Genomic DNA, 14515 nt, shown 5'->3' on the forward strand with positions numbered 1-14515 from the left:
AAATTGCACGGATAAAATGTAGCAAAACTTAAAAATGTTATCAAACTCTTTATTTTTACACTTTTTTCGTATAATCTGCAACGTAAGACAGTGGCTCGGCTTCCATCCAGCATCAGAGCTCGAAACGCTCGATTGCTGCTTTAACAATGAAGTGAAAGTTATTTTACCCCACTGTGCAAAAACAAGAGGCCCCGAATCAGCACTTTTAGCAATATCTACTATTGCCATTGTCAATTAGTTACTATCTTCTAGCTAACTAATTTTTGATGAGTTAACTAAAGCGTTCCCTAATGCGAGAAATGCTTAGCATCAACTAATTCTAGGTCTGCTATTACGTGGAATGCATAAAAATCGATTAAATGGAACGAAAGTATTACACATTTGTGAAATTTAGTAGTTTTTGCAACATAAACGATAATGGCATTTTGATAAGCAGTAAAGATAACAATGTTCAATAATAAGCGATTGCCTTACTTCCATATTTATGGGTTATTCGTTCGCAGAATAGGTTTTGTCAAAATTTGGAGCGTCAGCACGTAATATCGATTATTAACATATTAATTTACTGGAAAATATACAGAACAAAAGTTAATGAATTAAATATTAATGCATCATGTCGAGCATTCCTCGATTAACGCATCAGCAAAATCTCTAGACTTAAAAAAGAGGATTTATTCGTTGCCGTTTTGACTGCGTACAGGTCGCAAGTAATTCTTTTGTTGATTTGAGAATATAAGCGTCAAGTTGAGCAAATATCCATGGAGAACATTTAAATTTAAAAAATAGTTAAAGACACTACTCGGACAGGTCTTTTACTTCAACCGAATGTTCCACTACGTCCGGCTTGTCCAACATTCTTAAATGAAATTAATTCACTTTTTCTGTCACTTAAAACGTGGATGTAAGTTGGAAAAATTGAAAAAAAAAATCTATTTTCTCACTTTACACATCTCCTGGCGTTTATTCAATGAACGAACTTGAATTATCAATGGAACGCATAATCTACAAAAAGTATGTTTCCCCAGGGAGATATTTTTAGCTAAAAATAAAAAAACTCTAATGGAAATTAATATAATCTCATTACCTCTTCATCTGAATATTTATTTATATAAATAATAAGAGACGACGAAATACCATACCCATTTTTGAGAGGTCTAACTCGCTGCTTGTTATTTAACATTGCATAATCTATATTAAATAACCATAAATTATATTTCATCAACGATTTCGTATTATTTTTTAACCGTATTTCTTACGCAGAAATTGTTTAAGTTAATTACTTATGTAGACTTCGATTCAATTACGATACAAAACATTCTTAACCGGGGTGCCAATGCTTATTAAGGCACGTGGACCGAATCTTGATTCGTAAAAGTAGAAATTCGCTGGTTATACAGGGTGCTACCAGGGCCGAAACACAATAATTGCGAACCAAAACTGTCAAAATGAGGGTAAAATTGTTTTTCTGTTCAGTTAGAGAAACTAGGGCAATCAACAAGATTCGTCGTGCACGCTCTTTCGACGCTTTCAATGCTTCAAAGGAACACACAGCACCTGGAAATCTTTCTCGGAGTTCACAACAACGTTCACCTATATGTAAAAACATGTATTCACTTCAGTATTATCTCTCGACTTTTTTCAAATCTTTTTGTTATCTTTAAGCATTAAAATGGAATTTTCCGTTCGATACGATCAAGTGCGAGTATTTAGAATCTTGTCAGGGTCGTGTCAGAACCAGATTCACAGTGATGGAACAATGTAGAAACAATGATTGCGGCCTTTCCAACAGCAGTGCTCTCAACAACTTCAAAAAACGTCAAATGTTCATGCTGGAGGTTAGACGAAAAGTCCAGAGGCGTCAAATCGAGAAAGCTGACGGGCCACTCAATAGCACCTTCCCTACCGGTTATAGCGAAATCGTCGGTTGTAATCCTACTTAACTGATACGGGGTAATAAAAAAGGCACCATCCTGCTGAAAATTTAGTTATTTCTCGTTAGTTGTAAAAGTCCATTTCCATCAAATTTTTTGGCTGCCGCACATTTGTGACCAATTATGTGACGCGTTAATTTGGTAAATTCGTTTGTCGATTACTATACGTTATAATTTTCAAATTGCTTTAGGAATTGTTTGTACCAATATAAAATATCTGAACGGCTCTTTTGAGACTGATACAGAGGAAGAATCTAATTGCTATAAATTGCTCAACTGGATTTAAAACTTTTGATGCGATTTAGGAAGTAGAGTATCTCGGAACATGCTTGCCCGATATTGAGCAATGGTGCTGTAATTTCGATCCATGTTAAGCATACAGCTGTCCTATTTTTTATCCCTAGGACTTTCCATGCTTTCGTGATGTTAGAAACGGAAAATAGGAGAAATACGCTAGTCGAAAGATATTGATGAGTGCAAATGGTCAAAGGAAAAAACTAAAAAAAATCATAGTACATTTTTAAATGGTCGCGATATACTTTTCAAATTTTCCCCACTATTATTTGCATTCGTTTTTATTGCTCTTGGCGGTGACTACGCACTTAATCCTGCTGCTTACGTTCAAAGCTTTTGCTTAGGAGCGGCAAAAACGATCCGGCAGATGGCGCCATCGGGATATTTTCCTACAGGCGCAGCATACTTGCCGATTTCTGCGCGCGTTTAATTAGCTCGGGAAGAACTGATTTCTTTTCACTTCGATTCGAATTTTTGCAGAAATCATCCGAAGGTTTTTATCTTACGACAGTCGACTTTCGAAATTTTATCACAACGTTTAGGTTCGTTTTTGCTAGAATTTTCGGGGGTTCAGACTGTTTACGGCTGTTTACCTTAAGACACCCCATCAATAGACCTTAAAATTATACGTTTTTCCATTAACTCTTGCATGGAAGCTAATGCCTGAACTCGTCAAGGCACAAAAAATAAGAGAAATGGAAAAAAGTAAAATGCAGGTTTTGCTTGGCCGGTTCTTTGTTGTTATTTAAATAACAGTGAACGTGGCCAGTAAATACACGAAAAATTATAGTAAAACTGAAAAATCTAATTTCTAACTAGATCTAATTAACCTGATTAAAGCGCGGAACGCTTTCCTCTTCTACATGACATTAGATGTTGCAGTTTAGTTCGAGAACTTCCACCTTTATTCATTCCCCCCCTGTCTAACCCTCCACAGGCAACAATTAAAGAGCTTGTTTAAGTTGCGTTTAATGCACGCAATTAACTTAGTTAACAAAAGTTGCTTCTAAGCTCCACAATAGTAATAATCATTATGCCCCTCGAATTTTATTAATGGTTAGATATGCTGAATTAATGGTTCGAAATGTTGATCTGCAATTTACCTCGGTAGGTATCTATTGTTTGTCAATTTATTACTTAATTTATATATTAAAATAGCTCGAAAATGGCATTGGAGTGATTACTAATATGTTGCGTTTGAATTTTTCTGAGAGCCGAATCGACACGAACTTCTCAAACACCTAAAGCATCGAGCTGTGTGAAATATTTCATCTCGCCCTACAAAGAGTTATTGTGCGCAGAAAAATTACCTCGGTTTGGCGAAAATTGCACAGAAAAACACTTTCCGCGTTTCCGAGCAGTCAGGCAACTATTGCCGTCTCCCGCTCTCTTGGAATTTACGCCACTTTAGGACCAGCAAAGTCTTCACGCTTTCTTGAAATTTTTGTCAAAATATGGCCCATACCTGGTTAAGCTGAGGACCTCGTATTGCCCGTTACATAAAATATCTGATATACAATAGCACTCTCGCAACATACTTTTACACTTTCGCACTCCTCATGAGTAATCCGTCCGTCATGAGTAATCCTGTTATATCAAGAAGGAGCAACTTTATTGCAGAAGTCTGTCCATGAGATGTCATGTTCGCATTAATTTTTCAAGCAGCTTTCAACTTTTCTGTTATTTTTTTTTTATTTTTTTTATTTTTTTGTCGGCTCTGCAACATTTGCGTATAGCTTATTACTATGCTGTCAGCGTCGCATCTGCGATGCATCCTTTCGATGCGAAGCACAGGAAAATCTTAAAAAGGCAAGATGCTGTTAAAAAGTCAAGGAAGTAGGTCTAACCCTGTTAGACCTTCAGAGCAGTAAACTGCAGATAAGTGACAATTTTCAAAATAATTATGTTAAAGTTTAAATTTATGCACCCGAATATGGAGCTAAATATGAAAGAACTGTCTATTTACGGAAAACGGCATCGAGGTAGCAAAATGCACTTTAGAAACTGCCTCGCCTGCATTTTTACAACCTCAAATCGAAACGTTTTTCATGCATTTTTATTGCCTCAAAACGAGGTACAAACGTGCGATAATCAACACCTGTTCAATTAGAATTTTAATCTAATTGTTGTCCCAGTTCCGAATTTGAGTATTGACGTGAGATTAACGCAAAAATATCTTGTGAATTTACTTAATTACGCGTTTAAATGTTGATTTAATTATTGTTTCGAATATTTTCGCTTCTCTAAGGAGAAAGGAAGTAAATTGCAACATTATTTCAAAGTTCAAATTGGAGCTTTCAGCTCGGCAGGGTCAGATGTGGAGTCTTACAGTCTGGTAAACGCCACATCGGAAAGAAATTCTGCGACCTGTGAACATTTTTATTATGAAATAATTGTAGACTTTCACAAGGCCCAAAAAACGATTTCCACTTTGACAGTGGTGCTGTCAACAATCTCAAAAAACCCTAAATATTTTGACGTCAAATTACGCGAAAGGGTCGGAGGCTTCAAATCGGGAGATCTGGCCGGCCGTTTTATACCACCCTGACCTGCCGACGGGGCGAATTTGTTAATCTCCCTCTCTAACTGATACAGACGAAACCATAAAATGAGAGAGAAAATGCACTCTAGGGGACCCTTTGACTGCACTTTTATAACCTCAAATCGAAGTGCTTTCCTTGCATTTTTATCGATTAAGAAACAAGAAACAAACGTGTCGAAATGAACATTTTTCATTGTTTCATCGAGATTTAAGATATCTTCGCAGAAATGTAATAGCAACAATGTGGGCTAAGTAAACTTTGCCGATGGTGAGAACGTCTCATTGCGAGTACCTACACGAAACAAGAGACGATTCCTAATCAATGAGTGACGTTCACGTTTGAAGTAGTTTATTTTTTTGATCAATAAATAATAAAATCCAATATGCTCTGCACTGTATTTACCCATAGATAGATAAAAAGAAATAAATGGGATATTATGTATTCCGCCTGATAGAGTGGTAAATACGGTCTGTCAGGAGAACCGAAATGTTTTCTTGATGCCTAAGTTCCCGTCCAAAAAGAGCTAAAAGTTTTATAATAATTTTTTCGATGTTCTTAATTCATCCAGATTAGTAGAAAATTTCCAACATTTGATTTGGACCACGTAACAACATTACTACCAACATATATTATTAATTATTTTCACGTTATACCTACGACCACCTCTAATCATCCCCACGAATTTTAATCATTCCGTGCTTTTGGAGCGTCTAAGCTCTGTTTTGAGCCCCCACTTGTAAAACTTCGGATCCTCGAAATGGGCAAGGTCCACAAGGTCCAATAGGTCCAATATAAAAGTCAAATCGTCTTCAATGTTCATATGGGCCAGTATTTTCCCTGTCAAGTCACTCTTGCATGTAAACTGTGGTAAAACGAACTATTAACTTATTCAAATAAATGTCAACCGCCGACGCCATTCAGTCCCGGCAAAAACAATTCGAAAATCAATAAACCCTTATTCCGATTTACCCTAAATCAAAACATAACGGGCGAAAGTGACAGAAGGGCAATTTTTCGTTCCTTTGAAGTTGAGGTATTTCATTATCTAAATCATTTCCTTTTGTCTCGTCTATAAAAGTAGCTATTTGGAGATTATGCATGGGATATTTCACCTCCAAATGTTTGAAGGTGTAGGAATTTTTGGCATTCTCCAATTTCCAGATTCAGAAGGTAATTCACCCTTCGAGGGTAATATTCTCAAAACTGACAATGGAATGTTCACCTATAATATAAGTGATATTGATTGCTATCCCAGATAGCAGTGTGTTTCACACGTCTGATTGTGTCTGATTGATGTCATTCTGCTGTCCCAAAAATCCCTCCTCGAGTCGGTATAATGGAACGTTTTCCGGAGAAAAACATCAAAATGACGACAATTCTGGAGCGTTTTCGCTGAATGACGTCAAAATGAAGTAGTACAAGAGTCCTGGAGGGTAGGATGCTTCCGAAGAATGACGTATGTGCACTAAGTTTGGACTTGCGGGACCTCCGTATCGATAAATGATTTTACTGTCATTCCCTGGGGATTCTTCTCTCCAGTTATCAATCAATCAAGTCAATTTTTCCATCTCCAAGGATATGTACGGAGATAATCTTAGTCTCCAAATTCTCAATCTAATCAACGAATGTGAATCTCTAAATTGTCAAAAAAATTGAGCACTTTGAAAAACTAGTTCCCAGGAGTAATGAAAATCTAGTTCCAAGTTCTACATCACTCCTAGAAAATTAGGCTCAGAGCTCCTAGTCACTTCGCCAGCAAGATCTGGATTCGATAGAAATGGATAAATTGGTCAGTGTTCTGCTTTGATTTAATGGCTTCTCTGGGAGCTATGTTGCTGGTGAAGTTACTAAGGCATCGAAAAACCAAACCTCAGTGCCTACTCTCTATACTGACCTAGTGGTCCTCACTAAGCATCTAGAGCTATCGATGGATTCGTATATCAGTAAGCCGAAGTTATAGTTATACTTATATTTACGAGCATCGCTTTAATTTTCGTATTTCTCTAGATTTGAACCTCTTTAGACTGATCAAACCAGCCCTTCCGACTATTGCGCACCTCCTAGGGCTAATAGATCAAAATGTCGACAATCTTCACTGGAAGATAAATTTCATGAAACAAAGAAACTGTACAATCATGTACCTTTATTTTAGAATTTATATCGCAATTAACCTCTACGTAGTGTTACCAGGATGTTGATTTTTCAGCCCTTAGTTGGGTTAATAAAATGTGAAATTGTCCTGTCTCAAGTATCCGAGATTGAAAATCAATTCTCGTGGGTTAGGTGTTCTCATGTGCGTTCTACGCGTGCGCATTAAAGGGTTTACGATAAAAAAAAATAAATTGTCTGTGTGTTTGTTTTTTTCATTCTTTTTTTTTCATAAAATAATCGAATTTTAATATATATATATATTTTTTTTAATCAAGATCGATTCAATGACAACATTACTTCCCCTCCCCACTGTAGCTTCCAATAAACGTGCTAAACTCAGAGGCTTTATTTGACCAGAAAAATCGCCGCGTAAAGTTAATTTGCGGTTGTGTGTATTGAACGTAGTTTTGTAAATTGTTTTTTACTAGTTTAAAATAGATTAAAACCAGTTTAATAAATGAATCTCCCCTTTTGAAATTAATTAGATTCAAAAAACCAGCCCCATGAAGCACATAGGTATTTAAATTTTCATGAAATTCAGTGACAAAGTTTATTGATCCTGGTAGTTACATCAAGTTGTATGCATTTCAAACCGAGAAATCCCTTGTTTAACCTTTTCATATTTCTAATGGTGAATCTGCCCTTGGTGCTATTTGTCTTTATACCCCTCTCGATGATTTCGGCATCCTTCACCATAGAGATGTTTGACAGAATTCGCTTCCCTTCCGTACAGCAGTTTTTCTGAGCAAAACTGTTTTTGTTTCCACTAGTTCATATTCAAAATAGAGAAATAATAGTCATCTGAAAACTGTCCTTCTGATAATTGAAAAAAATTAATAAAGTAGAATTTGACATAATTATAGGAAAGTAACAACGTCACTAGAACTGCACGCAAAATCGGCGTAAAACCTTTTTTTTTATTTTAAAAAAAAACTAAAAATAAAGAAAATTTTAGTTTAAGTATTTTTTTAATTCACCTGAACACGTTTTTTTTTTTTTTTGTTAATTCTTAAATTAGTTGGAGTCTCTTAAAAACGAAATCCCGATGGTAACATATCTAGTTTTATATTCAAATGTTTGCTTCCAGACATTCTAAGTGATTGGCCACAGCGATATTCTGAAGCACTAAGCAAACTTTTCAGGAACTAATATCAAAGTTTCAATTCTCAATGAATAGATTAAACTATCCGCCCATACAATATCTCTCCATACTCAGTGCCAGTTTTTCGATTTGTTCCTTTCGTTTTGATGATTGCTGATAAATGAACAAAAATAAAAATTCTATTTACATGGCAAAAAAGAACGCATTAGACACGAAATTGACGTAAAATTGTGTAAGAAAATAATTAAATTTTTACTTGCAATATCAGGCATCGCCTAAATTAGTTAATCTTGGTAATTAATGTGCGGGAATCGTTGCTTTGCCGGGAAACCTTAATTATAATTGAATTACTACTAACTTCAGTAACATATTAATTCATAATATCACTAACTGGTTTCATGATACTCATCAAGTCGATTTTGACATATGTTACTGCGTGAGAAACAATGTTAGGATCTTGGCAACTGGAAGAGATGCAGAGAAAATTCGAAGGTTGCAGATTTAGAAAGTTTAACAATAAACTCGCATCAGGTCTAAAAATAACTCTACTTCAACAGTTTTTTCGATAAATGGAAAAAATTACGAAAACCCGAACGCTAAAATTTAAACTTTGCCCAATTCTAGTTTTATTCAATCTATTCTTAAGTCTGGCTTTGTTTTTTTCTCTTAAATTTGGCGGTCTTTGGTCTTCACACCTTAACACTGATGCTTGTTGAGCAAGTTTTTTACTCCACTTTCTTCGACGCTTTATCAAGCAGCTTTTTATTCTTTTTTTACTTCGATGCGCTTCGAACCCTTCGTCTCCCTTCATTTTACTCGATCGAGTCATTTACTAATTTTTCTCTCCTTTTGGTTTCGGTCAGATTCTGATCGTTCGGATTCTGTGAGAATCCTTCGACGAATTTTGTCTTTTTCAGTACGATACATTTGAGATGAAAATTATGCCCTTCGGGGACTGAACGGCCACCAGGACCTACCGCATTCGTCACCTCGTCTCGATTCACAGGATTGTTCGTAATTGATTTTAATTAAAAAATTCAATAGTGCCATGAAACTCGAATACAGTGGTTTTCAGTCTAAATCACTTTCTCTTTCTGAAATTTGATTATTTTTCGAAGTTCTCTGTGTTAACATGAGATATTGTTTGTCCCCTGTAATCTAAGGAGTCAGGAGGGTATGTTGCTAATTAGCGCAATGGCACTTTTGTTTCAATTTTTGAAATAAAACCCTCGAACTCTTGTGTCTTGCATGATGCCTGAATGAAACGGAAAGGAATTTTAAAAATTAAAAATATTCGGGAGCTTTTTCGCGTTGAGTGCATTTTCTTGGCGAACGGCAAAAGGTGAATCAATTCTCGAAGTTTCTTTAAAAAAATTTTCTAGAACTTCGCCCATTTAACCATCGCAGTACTTCTTCCAATTTCCAAGATGATCCATTTGTCATCAATTTGGGACACACCGTATAACTTTCTCAATGCAGTAACACTTGATCGATTAATACGTTGTTCCATAAAACGAAAGGTATTCATGCAGTTCTAGATAACAAAAATAAAAGTCAAAAAGCAATATTTATGCGTAATTACACGGTCCATATATTGCAATATTTATAACGTCAGTATGGTGGAGTGTGTGCTATGGATAAGGTAACGCGCTGCTTAGCACTTAAACACCTTTTCGATTCATTCAAACTTTCAGTTGTAATATTGATTAAAACTTAATATCACATTAATAATTGAATTTTCATTACATCTTTATGAGATGGGTGATTTAATGTTGTTAATTAATATTTTAAAATAGACATAAATAGCAATTATTGTAAGCATTTATTACGTAATTGATTGGAGTTAGTGATATATGTCTTCCGCGGTACTGTATCTTAAAATCTACGACAACTTCCTGAACTGAATCTAAGATAAACGTGACTGAATGGTATTTCTAATATACGGGGTGCCCCGAAACTCGTGCGTGGCACATCCGGTAGCTGTGCGTCAAAAGTGTTTCGTCACCGAGAGTGTGGATCGGATCAACAGAAAATGTCGCGCATTCCCCCGTATTTTCACACGCATTAGAAAAGGAAGAAAACGAAGAAAAAATACGAAGAAATACAGAACATTAAGATATGCGTAAAAGCTCGTCACGTTCATAAAATAGAGAGAACAGGTTTTATAGGTAAAAGGACGGGCCTGACCCCCAATAGACTAACACCATATATAATCCAATAAAGATTTGTAAAATCTATTCCTCTAGCATCTAAAGCTAAGTGTAAAAAAGCCTAAGGTGTGCAGGAAAAACACATGTTAATACCCTTTATTTCGGTAACAAGTTCTGATTCAAAATCAAAAGACGGGGAGTGTTCGTCTGTGTCCGTCATCGTTCAGTGAGTTTCTTTATATTGAAGCTGCCAAACCCAGCATGTGAATTGCCCACTTTCTGGTATGTACACCTATTGAACCAACTCTTGAGTTCAATTGATTTCTGAGGAGGGAAACCGTACGGGGGCTAATGCTCCCGCCGACATCGAACTGCTCAAATTGGTTTCTGAGATATCTTTCATTACAGTCAACAGAACGGCCGCAAAGGAGGTTTGAGTGAAAATTTTCAGTTTGCAGATTTTACCTTCTTCACACTCGTTTCCGTCCTACGATTTCTAACCTTTTTGTTTAGGCCAGGGGCTTTTAGTCTCTACCTAACAGAATCAACTTCCTCACAAGGCACCCGAAGAGGTACCTCCTTTTTTGCTGGTGCGAGTTGTGATTCGAAGGACCAGACGCTGATGCGTCAATTGATGTAAATGGGGTTCAAGGGTTCGGGGAAGACAAACTCCGTAGCACGAATTAAGGAATTTACTTCACACTACAGATATCACTCTAATTTACACTACGGATCTACAACTTTACATACACCTCAAATTTACAGAGTCGGTACTGGGTTGCCCGAGATCTGAAAAAGTTCTCGTGTGACAGTTTGAGGGGTGGTAAAAGAGTTACTGAGCAGAGATTTGAGCTAATGTTATGAGAGAGGTTCGAGATAGAGTTCCGCGTTCGGGGATCGAGAAGTGTCCGAGAAATGGAAGAGAGAGAGTCCGAGAAACGGGAGAGAGTTCGCGAGTACTGTTTTAGAGCTAAGTTATGTGAGAGATTTGAAAATAGAGGTCCGCGTTCGGGGATCGAGAAGTCTCCGAGAAACGGGATCGAGAAGTCTCCGAGAAACGGGAGAGAGAGTTTGCGAGCACTGTTTTAGAGATAATGTGGTGAGAAAGATTTGGGATAGAATTCCGCGTTCGGGGATCGAGAAGTGTCCGAGAAACGGAAGAGAGAGAGAGAGAGAGTTCGCGAGTACTGTCTTGAAAGTAATGTTCCGAAGAAGTTTTAGATTTTTTGCCTCCCAGGAATGGTGGGGCTGGAAAGAGATCACCACGATAAGCCCTTGACCAATCCCAACCGACGCCGCCCCCTAGTTTGTCGAAAGTTTTCTCCCAAGAATCTCCACGGTCAAAGCCCAGATGTGGCTCGCTGGTTCCTTTGACAGATCTATTTGGTGCCCCCCATAAATCGGGGCAGCGATAAATCGAAGAACCAGTGCCATCACCTTGGGCGGGTTTAAGCACGTAGGGGTAAGTGCTGCATCGCGGGATGCGATGCTGCAGATGTGTATTGGAATTGTTCCAACGTCTTCAGGGCCTAATTGGAGCTCAGCGATGCCGCTGATTTATGTTGGGTTTCTTCCCGACACTTTTCCTAACATTTTAATTTTTTAATATTTTCCTAATGTCTTTCTTGCCTTCTTTTAGCTTTTTTCTATCTTCTTTCTATAACAACTCTGACTGTTCTGAAAGACGAGATCGCGGAGTCAACCATAATTTCTTTTATTGAAATTTAGCTGGATATACGACCCTGGCGACTGAACCATGTCATCTCCCTTTGCTGAGCTAATTTGCCGGCAGGACCAATCGATACCGTAATTTTGAACAAGATCCAATCGCGGTCCCATAAACGACGATTCTTTCACCGGACAAATACAAATATCTTACCAAAGCGACTCTTTGAAATCGCTGAAATAATATTTATATTTTCTCAGAAGTACTTTTAACGGAATCCTTACCTGGTATATCGAAAAGCCTCTCAAATTCCACGTTTGTATTGCCCGTCTTTCAGTGCTGAAATAAGAAACTTGCCGGGACCAGGGAGATCTTACCGAAGGAGTATTACTCGGACGTATCAACGGCGAAAGTAAACGGGATCCAAACCCATCATTTTTTTATAACAACAATATAATTGTTTGCAACAAACGCATCTAATTAATTTTTGTATAGAGAAACGAGCCCACAAAATGTTAAGAAATTCCCATTTCTGCTGCACGTAAAAGAGTTTTTGTGAAAGCGATTATGTATTAATTCCTTGTGTCGCATGACTGTTACAGAATATATCTTTCACTTGGAAAGTAATAGCTTAAGTTTAAATGCGAAAAGTGACCTCCGGGCGGACTTAATGAATGGTTTACCTTCCATCCAATTGAAAACATGAGAGAGGCAGGTATACGTAATTTAGATCCGGTGTCCGGTTACATTTTGCGATCCTGGTCGAACTCAACCGTAATTTTAAATGTGTAATTTGCGGTTTTTATCCGATGGTTTAGGTACCTGCGTAATAAAGAAAAACTTTTTTCCTTTCATTTAAGTGCATGTTTCCACGCGATTGAGACCGAACCGTATCCGGATTTGGCATTTTAAGAGGAAAGCGTTTCCCAAGGCGTATTAAACTTCAACTGAAATCGGTTTAACATCGGATTGAAACCTGAAATGAAAAAGGTTAAATGATATTTTCGTTTTAATTGTGTTTACTTTTTGAGCCTCGAGACGGCTCTGTTCGGCCTCTGAGCTCTGCCGCGGAGGCTCAGCGGGAACACTGAACGCAGCAGAAAGCGAGTCCGCGGCCCGATTGAGTTCGAGAAGGATTTCGAGCCTGCAGGAGTTCTCGATCGATGTGTGTGTGATTAACTCCTCAAAGAGTTCTTCCTGGTCAGTTTTTGGTTCCGATAAACAGCGCACAGCAATGGAAAATGCTTGAGGCAGGTGCCAGCATTATCATTTTGTCCGTAGAGAAGTGATTCACGCTCCCTGTCGAAAAAGAGAGATTTGAGCGAGACCGTCTCTCTCTCTCTCTTAAGGCGTCTCGCGACACCAGGGAGGGACAGATTTAAATTTCTTCCGGCCTACAAATTAAAACAATTTTTTTTTTTTTTGTAAATTACTAAAATATTTATGAGCCGCACTCCAAACATACGCTTTGACTCAGTAATGAGGTGAAAATTACTTTCCGCAAAAAAACAACAAAGTTAAATTTAAAATGTGTTAATACCGGTTAATGATATACTTCAGCAAGCTGGTTAAATTTTTCCCAATAAAGCTTCGCCGAACGAGCTTCGGCGTCATCGTGCGGGGAGTTTTACTGTTGGAAACGCATCGTTTCTTAAAATAAGTTTACCATGGAAACTGGGTGTCGCCCAATTTTCGGGCGATCCAGGGTGGATTTACAGGAAACATTTATCCATTCTCTAGCCAATTGATTAACATTTGCACGCTAAAAGTCGCTTAATAAGCATCACCATACGCCAGTCGAATTTGAAAAAGGCATCACGTCCTTTGTTATTTCACACCTACTGCTTCACGCCATTTCCAGCATAAAAATTAAAATTTAAAAACTTTGCCGTATCTCACTGGCTGTAGAGTACAAATCGCAGGGGAATATTGTCCAGAAATTTTACATGTTTCGGTGATTCGGTTTAATTACGATTTTCCTTCCACCTTAATTTTTGAACAGCTTTACCATATCAAAGCGCTCATAATCCCGGTTTTAACTATGCATAACATTAAAGCATTCTTCGTTATGAGCAGTGCCCCCGCCATTAACGATCCTGACTCGTTCTCCGACCTTTCTGAGCAACAATAGCTTGCGTGTCCGTGCCGCTGAGTAATTACTAGTTAACGGTGAATTGCTGGTGTTACCGAAATGTTCCTCATTTCCGAGTGACTAGATGACAAATCGCCTTAAAAAAATGTTCCGTTTATTTTTTCATCTCAAACGAATGAGAAATTCGATACGCAGAATGCCCTTGTGGAGTGTCGCAAGAGTGGATAATGTAGAAGGGCCAAGTTCAACAGCCCTGATTTTTTTGATTTATTACCCTTGCCCCGGTGGCATTTAAGCGGTGGACATCAATCATAGGTCTATCACAGATACCGTAAAAATCATAGATATCATAGAAATTTGGTTGAAACGCTTCATTTTTAATGCCGTTATCCGGCAAGTCGAAAATGAAAATAAATATGATCTACGAGGGTCGTTCAATAAGTAACGAGACAAATTATGTATACAGGGTGTTGAAGACGTCTGTCGGAAATTGAAGGGTGCAATAATTATTTGGTTCGTGATAGGAAAAATAGCCCCTGTTAACATGAATCGGAAAACTCGCCGCTTTCGAGAAGCAAGGTGTCGA

The 14515-nt window shown here is 37.7% G+C and overlaps 1 protein-coding gene across 5 annotated transcripts in view; it reads left to right on the forward strand.

Annotated features, from left to right (window-relative positions):
- The window catches only part of dimm (dimmed), an 86829-nt gene that overhangs the window by 54822 nt on the left and 17492 nt on the right, over positions 1-14515 (forward strand). Inside the window, exon 1 of one of the 5 annotated variants that reach the window (XM_066296935.1) lies at positions 9618-9663. The exons of the other annotated variants lie outside the window; for them this stretch is intronic. The gene's annotated coding sequence lies outside the window, so the exon portion shown is untranslated. Of the gene's footprint in view, positions 1-9617; positions 9664-14515 lie in introns of those variants that run through there. 5 annotated transcript variants of the gene reach the window in all.

Source organism: Euwallacea fornicatus, chromosome 27, assembly GCF_040115645.1.
Source record: "Euwallacea fornicatus isolate EFF26 chromosome 27, ASM4011564v1, whole genome shotgun sequence".
Taxonomy (NCBI): Eukaryota; Metazoa; Arthropoda; class Insecta; order Coleoptera; family Curculionidae; genus Euwallacea; species Euwallacea fornicatus.